This window comes from Chrysochloris asiatica, unplaced genomic scaffold (assembly GCF_000296735.1).
Source record: "Chrysochloris asiatica unplaced genomic scaffold, ChrAsi1.0 scaffold00167, whole genome shotgun sequence".
Lineage (NCBI taxonomy): Eukaryota > Metazoa > Chordata > Mammalia > Afrosoricida > Chrysochloridae > Chrysochloris > Chrysochloris asiatica.
In genome coordinates this window covers 493412-506054 of record NW_006408685.1, presented here as the reverse complement: position 1 = coordinate 506054, position 12643 = coordinate 493412, and the positions used below count along the sequence as shown (strand labels likewise).

The following is a 12643-nucleotide window of genomic DNA, read 5'->3' as shown; positions in this document are numbered from 1 at the left end:
ATGCAGCAGCTGGAGACTTTAGATCCAGAGAAGGAGAGTGACTGTGTGCTGAAGACCTAGGGGGTACGAGGGGGAAGGATTGCATGGAGGGGATTGTAACCATAGCAATGAGAGAAAATATGCGATAGAATGAATGTAAAACTAATGTTCTCCCATGTAAACTATCACATAATTCACAATAAAACATTTAAAAAAAAAGAACAATTTTGATGCACTAAATATATATATATAATGTTGGGCACTCAGCTACTCTACAAATTTGAGCGACCAGAGTATGCTGAAATCCTTGCAGATCACCCTGATGCACCCATTTCCCAGGTGTATGGAGTGCCACATCTTCTGAGATTATTTCTATAAATCAGAGCAATGTTGGCCTATACAACTCTGTGTGAGAAGAGTCTTGCTTTATTACTGAACTATCTTCAATATTTCCTAAAGTACCTGGCAAAGAATTCTGCCACTTTGTTAAGGCCAGCGATTATGAAGTGGTTCCTCTTGAATACCTTCGGAAGGCTGTGTGAGCTTGCTGACACTCTTTATATGTGGATCTCTGTAAACACGTTGTTTGTTTTTAGTCCTCTCATACTCAGGAGGCACTTACATATCTCTGCCAACAAATTTGGAAGACAACTATCTGGCCGACTGATTGGAAGAGATCCATATTTGTGCCCCTTCCAAAAAGAGGTGACCCAACAGAATGTGGAAATCATCGGACAATCTCCTTGATAGCTCAGGCGAGTTAAGTTTTGCTAAAGGTAATACAGAAATGGCTACAATCATACATTGACAGAGAATTTCCAGAAGTTCAAGCCAGATTCAGAAGAGGCCGTGGAACGAGGGATATCACAGAGAATATCAGAAAGATGTTTACCTGTGTTTTATTGACTACGCAAAGGCTTTTGATTGTGTGGATCATGACAAGCTATGGAAAACATTGTGAAGTATGAGTATTCCAGAACACTTAATTGCCCTCATGAGGAATCTGTACATGAACCAAGAATCAGTTGTTCATACAGAACATGGGAACACTGAATGTTTTAAAAATAAGAAAGGTGTGGGACAAGGATGTATTCTTTCACCACACTTATTCAACCTTTATGCTGAGCACATAATTGGAGAAGCTGGGTTCTATGAAGAAAAACATGGCATCAAGATTGGAGGAGAAAGACACATTAACAACCTACGATATGCAGATGATACAACCTTGCTTGCTGAAAGTGAAGAGGACTTAAAATACTTACTGATGAAGATCAAAAAGCACAGCCTTTGGTATGGATAAAATCCTCACCACTGGACCAATAAACAACATTCTTATCAACAGAGAAAATATTGAAGTTGTCAAGGACTTCTTTTTTCTTGGATCAACTATCAACACTCATGGAAGCAGCAGTCAAGAGATCAAAGGATGTATTGCATTAAGCAAATCTGTTGCACATGACTTTTTAAAGTGTTGAAGAGCAAAAATGTCAGCTTGAGGACTAAGGTACACCTGACCCAGGCCATGGTGCTTTCAATAACCTCATATGCATGCAAAAGCTGGACAGTGAATAAAGAAGACCGTAGGAAAATTGATGCCTTTGAGTTATGGTGTTGGAGGATAATATTGAAAGTGCCATGGGTTGGCAAAAGATCCAATAGATCCATTTTGGATGAAGTGCAGCCAGAGTGCTCCTTAGAGGTCAAGATGGCTAAACTTCGTCTCTCATACTTCGGGTATATTGTCAGGAGGGACCAGTCGCTGGGGGAGGATATCATGTTTGGTAAGGTGGAGGGTCAGAGGTAAAGAGGAAGACCCCCAACGACATAGATTGACCAAGCGGCAGCATCGATGGACTCAAGCATGGAAACTGTAGTGAGGTTGTCCCAGGATCAGGCAGTGTTTCATTCTGCTGTGCATACGGTCGCTATGGATCGGTATCGATTCGATGGGGCCTAACAACAACGACAACATACAAATGATGTACTTTGATTATGGTGTTGTTGTTGTTATTAAGTGCCGTGGAGTCGGTTCCGACTCATAGCGAGTCTGCACAGGGTTTCCGAGGCTGTAAATCTTTACGGGAGCAGAAAACCTCATCTTTCTCCCCCGGAACCGCTGGTAGTTTCGAACTGCTGACCTTGCAGTTCACAGCCCGATTCGTAACCACTACGCTACCAGAGCTCCTTACAAATGATGTACTTTGATTATGGTAGTAATAACAAAATTAATGTATGTTTGTTTTATGTTTGATTTAAACAGAAAATAAAAGGGGATACAGCTAAGTAAATAAATTAATTAAAGTAGAGATACAACATTGCGTTTTTATATAGAAATATGTGAGAGTTTCAAGATTCTATATTTCTATGCTAGAGAAACCATGCCTCTCCTAATATGCCTAAGTAATGAGCTTTAATTTATAACCTTCAGATTTAAATTTTTACTGGTAAAGTTAAGAATATTATAATAACCATGATTTTTGTTAAGAGCCATCAAGTCAGTTTCAACTCATAGCAAACCTGTTTAGGGATTCTGAGTAGAGGCTGGTTGGTTTGATCCTTAGATCTTGCTGTTCAAACAGAACTTCTGGGCCATTACTTACCTTACAGTAGGACTCCATAGTTAGAAAGCACTAAGTTCAATATATGGTTTTCCAGAGTAAAATGACTTTTTTTTTTTTTTCTGCCAAGCATATTTAGAAAAGAGCTTCATTTTTTTTGTTTTTGTATTTTGTTTGTTTTCTCATAGAAAAATTACATTAAAATTATTATTTATTGTGAATTGTGTGATAGTTTACGTGGCAGAAGATTAGCTTTACATTGATCCTATTGTATTTCCTTTCACTGTAATGATTACAATTCCCTCCAAGCATCATCAAACAACCAAAGGGTATATATATATTGCAAGTCTGCCTCCTGGAGGTCAGCACACAGCCCCACTCCCTCCCTGACTTCAGAGTCCCCAGCCACTCCATATCTCCATTTATCGCGTCTGTCTCCATCTCTGGCCTCGCTGCTTCTCTGGATAGGGTCCTACACTCCGCTCTTCTACATTGAGATTCCCAGGGACCAATGCTCCTGGACTGCAAAATCAAGCACTCCCCTCTCTTTGTTACAAAACATCTACTTTACAAATCCAACTCTTACAGTCAGTCCTGATAGCAATTATTCACCATTGTAGCACAAGAGTCTTTTCTCCATCTCCTTTCATCAGCCCCATACAGACATATTAGAAACAACTCAGTGGAGATTCCACTTTACCCCACCCTCTGGAACTAAGCTCCTACTTGAAAGCTTGTAAGCCAGTCACTTCTTGCCTCTGTAGCCCCACCCCACCCCCATTTTGGGTAGCCAATGTCTAAATTGCCCATCCCTGTCAACTCTGTGTACAGAGGGGATGGGAATGGTCCTTGCTGTAAAGATTTTTTTCCCTCTTTTGAGCTACTACATCCATAAGTATAGGTCAAGTTCATCAGATTGTATCAGATTACTCTGTTTTTCCTTTTCTTTCTTCTTCTAGTCAAGTTCTAATCATCCAGCCATTGAAGCCAGGTCAAGTGGGTACTATCTGCAAGTATAGGTGTTCTTGTGCATCTCTGCTCACTTCATATCAGCTAGATGCTTCACTCTCCACTCTAGTCCTCTGTGACCATTTCCCAGACTCTGGGCCTAGGAGTCCCCAGGTCTTGCCACACTGCTGGCCAGCCAGATCTCAACCCGTGTTCACAGGAGTCTATTGAACATGGTTGGACTTAGCTCACAAGTTCATTGCTATTTTTCCCCCACTTCCCCTTATTCATGACCAGCGTGGTCACCAGCAAAACCATATGCCTGCTTGTGTATTCCCCTTGAGTCTTAGTCTCAGAAGGGGATTTTCTCTGAGGGAACCCAACCACTGACATTGATGGTTCCCAGGCAAACAACTTGCATGTTCTTGTAGAAGTAAATTGGACAGCTGTTATTTTTTTTTTTTTTTTTTATTATTTCTGCTGGTCCTTCTTTCAAGAAGTAACTTCTGTTCTTCTAGCAGCTATAGGCTGCTCGGCTTGTCCTTTCAAGTGGAAATTTCCCACCTCAGAAAATTAGGGGTGGGGTTCAGGATTCCACCTATGGTCTTACACAATGCAAAGGCTCTGCAGGAAGCCTCCTTAACTGGGTAAATTCTAGCCCCATTTCAGGTATTCCAATCAGTTATAGGCTTACAAGTTTTCTATAGTGATGTTTCTGGCTATTCCTTTCTCTCCCCCCTCAGTTGTCTATTTTATAATGGTATTAAAGGGAAACCAAGAATCATAAGACAGCCAAGAATCTTAACATTATTTCCCTTCTTTTACTCATTCAAACCATGCTTCAATCCCTGCATCCCAGAGCCCTGTTGTTTCAAGGTTGTGCATACTTCTTTATCCCACTTAGCCCATGAAAACCTGCTTAACTGTTCTCCAATCTGCTTTGTTCTTCCATTCCCCTCCCCATTTTTGTATATTATCCACCCTCAGCACCCAAGCTATCCTGTTTCTATTCCCTACCCTGTGCTTCCCCTTCCCCTCCCTCCCCTTCACCCCACCACATGCATCCTGATAACCAGCAAATAATCACCCCCCTCTTTTAGTGTGGGTTCTTTTTCTTAATCTTTTATAATAATGGTACTATGAAGCATTTCTCCTTTTGTGACTGACTAATTTCAATCAGCATAATGTCCTCAAGGTTCATCCATGTTATGTGGTGGCTTGCAACTTCCTTCTTATTTGTCAAGGTAGCATAATATTCCATTGTTTTTATGAACCACAATTTCTTTGTCCATTCTTCCACTGATGGGCAATTAGGCTGTCTCCATCTTTTTGCTATTTTAAATAGTGGTGCTATGAACATTGGTGTACATAAATATACTCGTGTTATGGCTCGTATTTCTTGTGGGTAAACAACAAGTGGAGGAATTGCTGGATCTATTTCCAGCCTTCTGAGGAAGCACCATTTTGATTTCCAGAGTGGATGGACAATTTTGCAATCCCAACAGCAATGCAGGAATAACACAGGCTCTCTGCATTGATTGTCATCTGCATTTTTGAACTTCACTGTTTTCACTGGTGTGAGATGATATATCACTGTTGTTTTTATTTGCATCTCACTTATGGCTAGTGCTTGTGAACATTTCTTCATATGTATCATGGCAGACCGGATAGTCTCCTTGGTGAAGTGTCTGTTCATGTCCTGTGCCCATTTTTTAATTGGCTTATTTGTCTTTATCTTGTAGAGGTGTTGTAGTTTACTTTGTTGTTGCTGTTAGGTGGCATCGAGTCGGTACCGACTCAGAGTGACCTTATGCACAGAAGAACAAAGCACTGCCTGATCCTTTGCCAACCTCACTATTGTTTTCACACTTGAGTCTATCGATGCTTCCAGTTGGCTAATCCATCTCATTGGGGGTCTTCCTCTTTTACTCTGACCCTCCACCTTACCAAACATGATATCCTTTTCCAGTGACTTCTCTTTGGACAATATGTCCGAAGTATGAGAGAAGAAGTTTGGCCATCCTGGCCTCAAAGGAGCGCTCTGGCTGAACTTCTTCCAACACAGATCTGTTAGTTCTTCTGGCAGCCCATGCATGGCACTTTCAATATTCTCCTCCAACACCAAAACTCAAATGCATCAATTCGTCTATAGTCTTCCTTATTTACTGTCCAGCTTTCATATGCATATAAGGTTATTGAAAATGTTATGTCTTCGGTCAGAAACACCTTAGTTCTCAAGTTGACATTTTTGCTCTTCAACACTTTAAAAAGGTCTTGTGCAGCAGATTTGCCCATTGCAATATGTCGTCTGATCTCTTGACTGCTGCTTTTGCGAGTGTTGATAGTTGATCCAAGAAGAATGAAGTCCTTGACAACTTCAATCTTTTCTCCGTTGATAAGAATGTTGTTTATTGGTTCAGTTGTGAGGCTTTTTGTTTTCTTTACATTGAGATGTAATCCATACCAAAGGCTGTGCTTTTTATCTTCATCAGTAAATGTTTTAAATCTTCTTCACTTATAGCAAGCAAGGTTGTATCATCTGCATATCACAGGTTGTTAAAGAGTCTTCCTGCAATCCTGATGCCACGTTTTTCTTCATAGAACCCAACTTCTCGGATTATTTGTTCAACATACAGGTTAAATAAGTATGATGAAAGGATACAACCCTGTCACACACCTTTTTAAAGTTGAAACCATTCAGTGTCCCATCTTCTGTAAGAGCAATTGCCTCTTGGTCCAGGTAAAGATTCCACATGAGCAAAATTAAGTGTTCCAGGATACTCATACTTTGCGATTTTGTCCATAGCTTGTCATGATCCACACAATCAAAAGCCTTTGTGCAGTCAATAAAGCACAGGTAAATATCTTTCTGATGTTTTCTGCTTTCAGCCAAGATCCATCCGACATCAGCAATGATATCCCTCATTCCACAGCCTTTTCTGAATCTGGCTTGAACTTCTGGAAGTTCTCTGTCTACGTATGCTTGCAGACATTTCTGTATTAGCTTTAGTAAAACTTTACTTGCATGGGATATCAAAGGTATTGTCCAATGATTTCCACATTCTGTTGGGTCACCTCTCTTTGGAATGGGCACAAATATGGATCTCTTCCAATCAGTCAGCCAGATAGTCATCTTCCAAATTCCTTGGCATGGGTGAGTGAGTGCCTCCTGTGCCGCCTCACTTTCTTGAAAGATTTCAATTTTTATTCCAACAATCCTGGTGTCTTTTGTTTGTTTGTTTGTTTGCGAATTCCTTCAATACACCTTGGACTTCCTCCTTCAGTATCACTGGCTCTTGATCAAATCCTACCTCTTGAAATGGTTGAACATTAACCATTTCTTTTTGGTACAGTGACTCTGTGTATTCTTTCCATCTTCTCTTCTTTCTGCATCATTCAATAATTTGCCCAGAGAATCTTTCAATAACAAAAGTTGAGGCTTGAATCTTTTCTTCAGTTTTCCCAGTTTGAGAAATGCTGAGTGTGTTCTTCCTTTTTGGTTTTCCCACTCCAGATCTTTGCGTACTTTGTTGTAATGTTTGGCTTTATCTTCTCAAACTGATCTTTGAAGTTTTCTGTTCAGCTCTTTACCTTATAATTTCTTCCAATTGCTTTTGCATCTCTATGCTGTAGAGCAAGTTTCAGCATCTCTTCTGACATCCATTTTTACCTTTATCTTCTTTCTTGTCTTCTTAATGACTTTTGGCTTTCTTCTTGTATGATGTTCCTGATGTCATTCCACAACTCTTTATATATTCAAGGTCATATTTTGACTCTCATGGACTTGTTTTCATTTTCTTAAGTTTCAGTTTAAATTTGCATATGAGTGATTGATGGTCTGTTCCACAGTCTGACCCTGGCCTTGTTGTAACTGATGATATGGAGCTTTTTTATCATCTCCTTCCACAGATGTACTCAATTTAATTTCTATGTATTCCCTCTGTGAGGTCCATGTGTACAATTGTCTCTTATGCTGCCTAAAGAATGTGCTTGAAATGAACAAATCATTGATTTTCAAGAAGTCTATCATGCGTTCTCCAGCATCATTTCTATCACCAAGGCCATATTTTCCAACTACTGACCCTTCCTCTTTGCTCCCAACCTTTGCATTCCAGTCACCAGTAATGATCAATACATCTTGATTGCATGTTTGATCAATGTCAGATTAAAGAAGTTGGTAGAATTATTCTAGTTCATCCTCACTGGCTTTAGTTGTTGGTGTGTAAATTTGAATAACCGTGGTATTAATTGGGCTTCCCTGTAAGGGCATGCATATTATCCTATCAAAGACAGCGTAGTACCTCATGACTAATATGGATATGTTCTTTTTGACAGTGAATGCAACATCATTCCTCTTCAATTTGTCATTTCCGGCATAGTAAATCAGATTTAAAAATGACCAATAACAATCCATTTCAGCTTACTAATGCCTAAGGTATCAATGTTTTTGTGTTTAGTTTCAGTTTTTGACAAAATCCAATTTTTTCACATTCATACTTCGTACATTCCATGTTCTGATTTTCAATGGATGTTTACAGCTGTTTCTCTTCACATTGAGTTGTGCCCCATCAGCAAATGAAGGTCCCGCGGGCTTTACTCCCAAGGAATTTCCTCCATTTGCGTCATCATGGTCAACTGTACTTTGAGGAGGCAGCTCTGCCCGAGTCACATTTTGAGTGTCTTCCAAGCTGAGTGGCTTATTTTCTGGTACTATATCTGACAGTGTTGCTCTGCTATTCATAAGGTTTTCAGTGAGTAAATATTCGGAAGTAGTTCACCACTCACTCTTCCTAGTCTGTCTTTGGAAGCTCACCTGAAACCTGTCCACCATGGATGACCCTGCTGGTAATTAAAATACGGATGGCATAGCTTTCAGAATCATAGCAACTCACAAGCCACCGCAGTATGACAAACTGACAGACAAGTTCTGGGTTGTTTACTTTTTGTTTTAGAAATTAATCCCTTGTCTGATGTGTTGTTGCAAAATGTTTTTTCCCATTCTTCCTGTTCCCTTTTTACTCTTTTGGTAAAATCATTTGATGCACATAAGTTTTTAATTTTAATATGTCTCAATTATCTGTTTTGTCTACTTGTGTGTGTGTAATTTTCAAAATGTTTGTTAGTCTGTGTATGCTCTATATTAGAGCCCTCACATTTGTGCCTATTTTTTCATTGATGAACTTTTTAATTCTGGGATTCACACTTAGGTCTTTAATCCATGCTGATGTGTTTTTTGTATAAAACGTGAGATAAAGGTCTTGTTTCAAACTTTTGAATATCACTGTCCAGTTCTGTCAGCACCATCTTTTGAAGAGATTATCTCCTCTCTATGCAATATACTTAGGCACTTTGTCGATAATCAGTTGGCTGTAAGTGGGTGGATTGACTTCTGGAATCTCAATTTTATTGCATTGATCAATGTATCTTTCATTTTACCAGTACCAGGATGTTTTGTCCACTGTTGCCACGCAGTAAATTTTGAAATCAGGGAGTGAGAGGTTTCCATTTTTATTCTTCTTCTTAAGCAGTACTTTTGTTTATCCTGGGTCTCTTTCCTTTCCATATAAAGCTTGTAATTGTTTTGTGTTTTGTTTTTTTTTTCCATCTCTTTGGAGAATGTCTTTGGAATTTGCATTGGGATTGCATTATATGTGTAAAATGCTTTGGGCAGTATTGACATCTTCACAATGTTAAATCTTTCTATCCAGAAGCATGGTATATTCTTCCATTTTTGTAAATCTCTTTTGGTTTCTTGTAGTAGTGTTTTGTAGTTTTCTTTGTATAAATCCTTTGTTTCACTAATTACATTTATTCCTAGATATTTCTTCCTTTGGGTGGCTATTGTAAATGGTATTGCTTTCTTAATGTCCTTCTCATTGCTATCATTGTTATTATAGAGGAATCCAATTGATTTTTATATATTGCTCTTATACCCTTCCAATTTGCTAAATCTTCCGATGAGGTCTAGTAGCTTTTTTACAGAGGCTTTGGGGTTTTCTATGTATAGGATTATGTCTTTTGCAAATGGAGAGAATTTTACTTCCTCTTAGCTAATTTGAATGTCTTTAATTTCCCTATCTTGCTGTATTGCTATGGCTAAGACTTCCAGCAGAATATTGAATAGAAGTGGTGACAAAGAATATCCTTATCTTGTTCCTTTTCACAGAGAGAAAGCTTTCAGTTTCTTTCCATTGAAAGCAATGTAGGCTGTTGGCTTTGAATATATGCTCTTAATTAGGTTTAAGAATTTCCCTTCAATTTGTATCTTGCAGTGTTTTAATTTAGGAAAGGTGTTAGATTTTGTCAAATGCCTTTCCTGCATCAATCGATACGATCATGTGATTCTTTTCCTTTTTCTTATTTATATGATACATTACATTGATGGTTTTTTCTAATGTTGAACCATCCTTGCACCCCTGATATGAATCTCACTTGGTCATGTTGTATTATTTTTTTTGATGTGCTGCTGGATTCTGTTGGCTAGGATTGTGTTGAGAATTTTGCATCCATGTTCATGAGGGATATTGATCTATAATTTTCTTTCTTAAGAATATCCTCCCTGGTTTTGGAATGAGGGTAATGTTTGCTTCATAAAATGTATTAGGAAGATTTCATCCTCTTCTGTATTCTGGTATAATTTGAGAAGAACTGGTGACTCCTCTTCCCTGAATGTTTAGTAGAACTCACCTGTGAAGCTATTTGGACCTGGATTTTTTTTGGTTGGGAGTTTTTTGATGACCTGATCAATTTCTTCTTTTGTTATTGGTCTGTTCAAATTTTCTACTTCACTCTGTGTAAGTTTAGGTAGCTCATGTTTTTCTAAAAATGTATCCATCTATTTTAAGTTTTCAAATTTGTTAGAATGCAACTTTTCATAGTATTCTGTTATTATCCTTTTGATTTCCTTTGGTTCTGTTGTGACATCGCCCATCTGATTTCTAATGTGTGTTATTTGTGTCTTCTCCCACTTTTCTTTTGTTAAGTTTGCCAATGGTTTGCAAATCTTATTAATCCTTTCAAAGAATCAGTTTCTTGTCCTGTTGATTATTTTTATAGTTTTTCTTTTTTTATTATCATGTATTTCTGCTCTAATCTTTATTATTTCTTTACTTGTGGTGACTGTAAGTTCCTTCTGTTGGTCTGTTTCTAACTGTTAGAGATGCTGTGTTAATGTGTTAGTTTCTATTTGTTCTTTTTTTTCTTTTTTAAAAATGTTTTATTGTGAATTATGTGATAGTTTACATGGGAGAACATTAGTTTTACATTCATCCTATCATATATTATTTCATTGCCATGGTTACAGTCCCCTCCACTCATCATCAATTAACCAAGGGGTATATCCTACAAGCCTGCCTCTCACACCCTGCCCTCCCACCCCGGTCATCAGAACACAGACCCTCTCTGTCTCTGGATCTAAAGTCACCAGCTTCTCCATCTCTCCAGGTCATCCTATCTGCCCCTACCTCAGGTATCACTGCTACTCTGGGTAGGGTCCCATTCTCCACTATTCTCCCTTCATGGTCCCAGGGACCTCAGCTCCTAGACTGCAAAATGAATCACTCCCTTCCTTGCTACAAAACATATACCTTACATTTACAACCCTCACAATCAGTCCTGATAACAATTATTCACCCTTGTATCACAAGAGACCTATCCACATTTCCTTTCATCAATCCCGCCTAGACAGATTGCATACTACTCAGTGGAGATTCTACCTTGCTCCATGCCCTCTGGATCTAGGTTCCCTCTTGACAGCTTGTAAGCCAGTCACTTCTTTCCTATGAATCCCCCGTATTTTGTGTAGCCAATGTCCAAGTTGCCCATCCCTGTCTACTCTGTTTATGGAGGTGGTGGGAATGATCCTTGCTGTAAACATTTGTTCCCTCTTTTGAGCTACTGCATCCATAGGTGTAGTTCATCAAATTGTATCGACTACTCTTTTTTTCCTCTTATTTCTTGTTTTGGTTGAGCTCTGATCATCTAGTCATTGAAGCCAGGTCAAGTGGGTATTATCTGCAAGTGTGAGTGTTCTTGTACATATGCCCTCTCTTCTTATCAGCTGGATGCTTCACTCTCCACTCTAGCCCTCTGTGGCTATGCCATTGACTCTTGGCTCAAGTGTCCCCAAGTCTTGCCACACTGCTGGCCAACCCGTTCTCCACCTAGGTCCACAAGATTCTATTGAATGTTCTAGGGCTTGGCTCTCAGCTTCATTTGTGTTTTTCCCTCAATTCCCCTTATCGGTGACGAATGTGGCCACCAATCTGAGTATGTATTCCCATTGAGTCTTAGTCTTGGAAGGGGGTTTACTCTGAGTGGACCTAACCATTTGTCTTGATGTCTCCTAGGCGAGCAACTTGCTTGTTCTTGTAGTAATCAGTCAGTCTGCATACATTGTTTTATATTTTTCCTGTCGGTCTTTCTTTCAAGAAATATCTTCTGTTCTTCTAGCCACTCCAGGCTGGTCTGCCTGTCCTTTCAAGAGGAAATGTCCCACCTCTGAAAATTCTGGATGGTGTTCAGGATTCCAACTATAGTCTTATATAATGCAGAGGCTCCCCAGGTAGCCTCCTTCACTGGGCATGTTGCAGTCCCATTTTATGTATTCCAATCAGTTATAAGCAGAAGACAGACTTACAAGCTTTCTATGGGGATATTTCTGGCTATTCCTTTTTCTCCCCTTCTAGTGTCTATTTTATAATGTAATGCAAGTAAAACCAAGATTCAGAAGACAACCAAGCATCTTAACATTATTTCCCCATTCCAACCATGTCTCAATCCCTGTATCCCAGAATCTTGGTGTTCCAAGATTGTGCAAACATCATTTACCTCTGTGCCACTTAGCCCATGCAAACCTACCTAATTGTTCTCCCATCTGCTTTGTTCTTCCATTCACATCTCTATTTTTGTATATTGCCCCCCTCTCCAGTGTCTATTCCCTACCCTGTGCTCCACCTATCTATCCCTCCCCTTACCCCACCACCAACATCTCAGCAACCAGTAAAGAATATCTCCCACCCCCCTTTGCTATGGGTTCTTTTTCTTAGTCTTTTACAGTAGTGGTCCTAGGCAGTATTTTTCCTTTTGTGACTGACTAATTTCACTCAACATAATGTCCTCAAGGTTCATCCATGTTATGCGGTGGCGTGCAGCTTCCT

The 12643-nt window shown here is 39.3% G+C and overlaps 1 pseudogene; it reads left to right on the top strand.

Moving 5' to 3' along the window:
- Positions 1–521, top strand: part of LOC102816932 — a 3137-nt pseudogene extending 2616 nt beyond the window's left edge.
- The last annotated feature ends 12122 nt before the right edge of the window (positions 522–12643 follow it).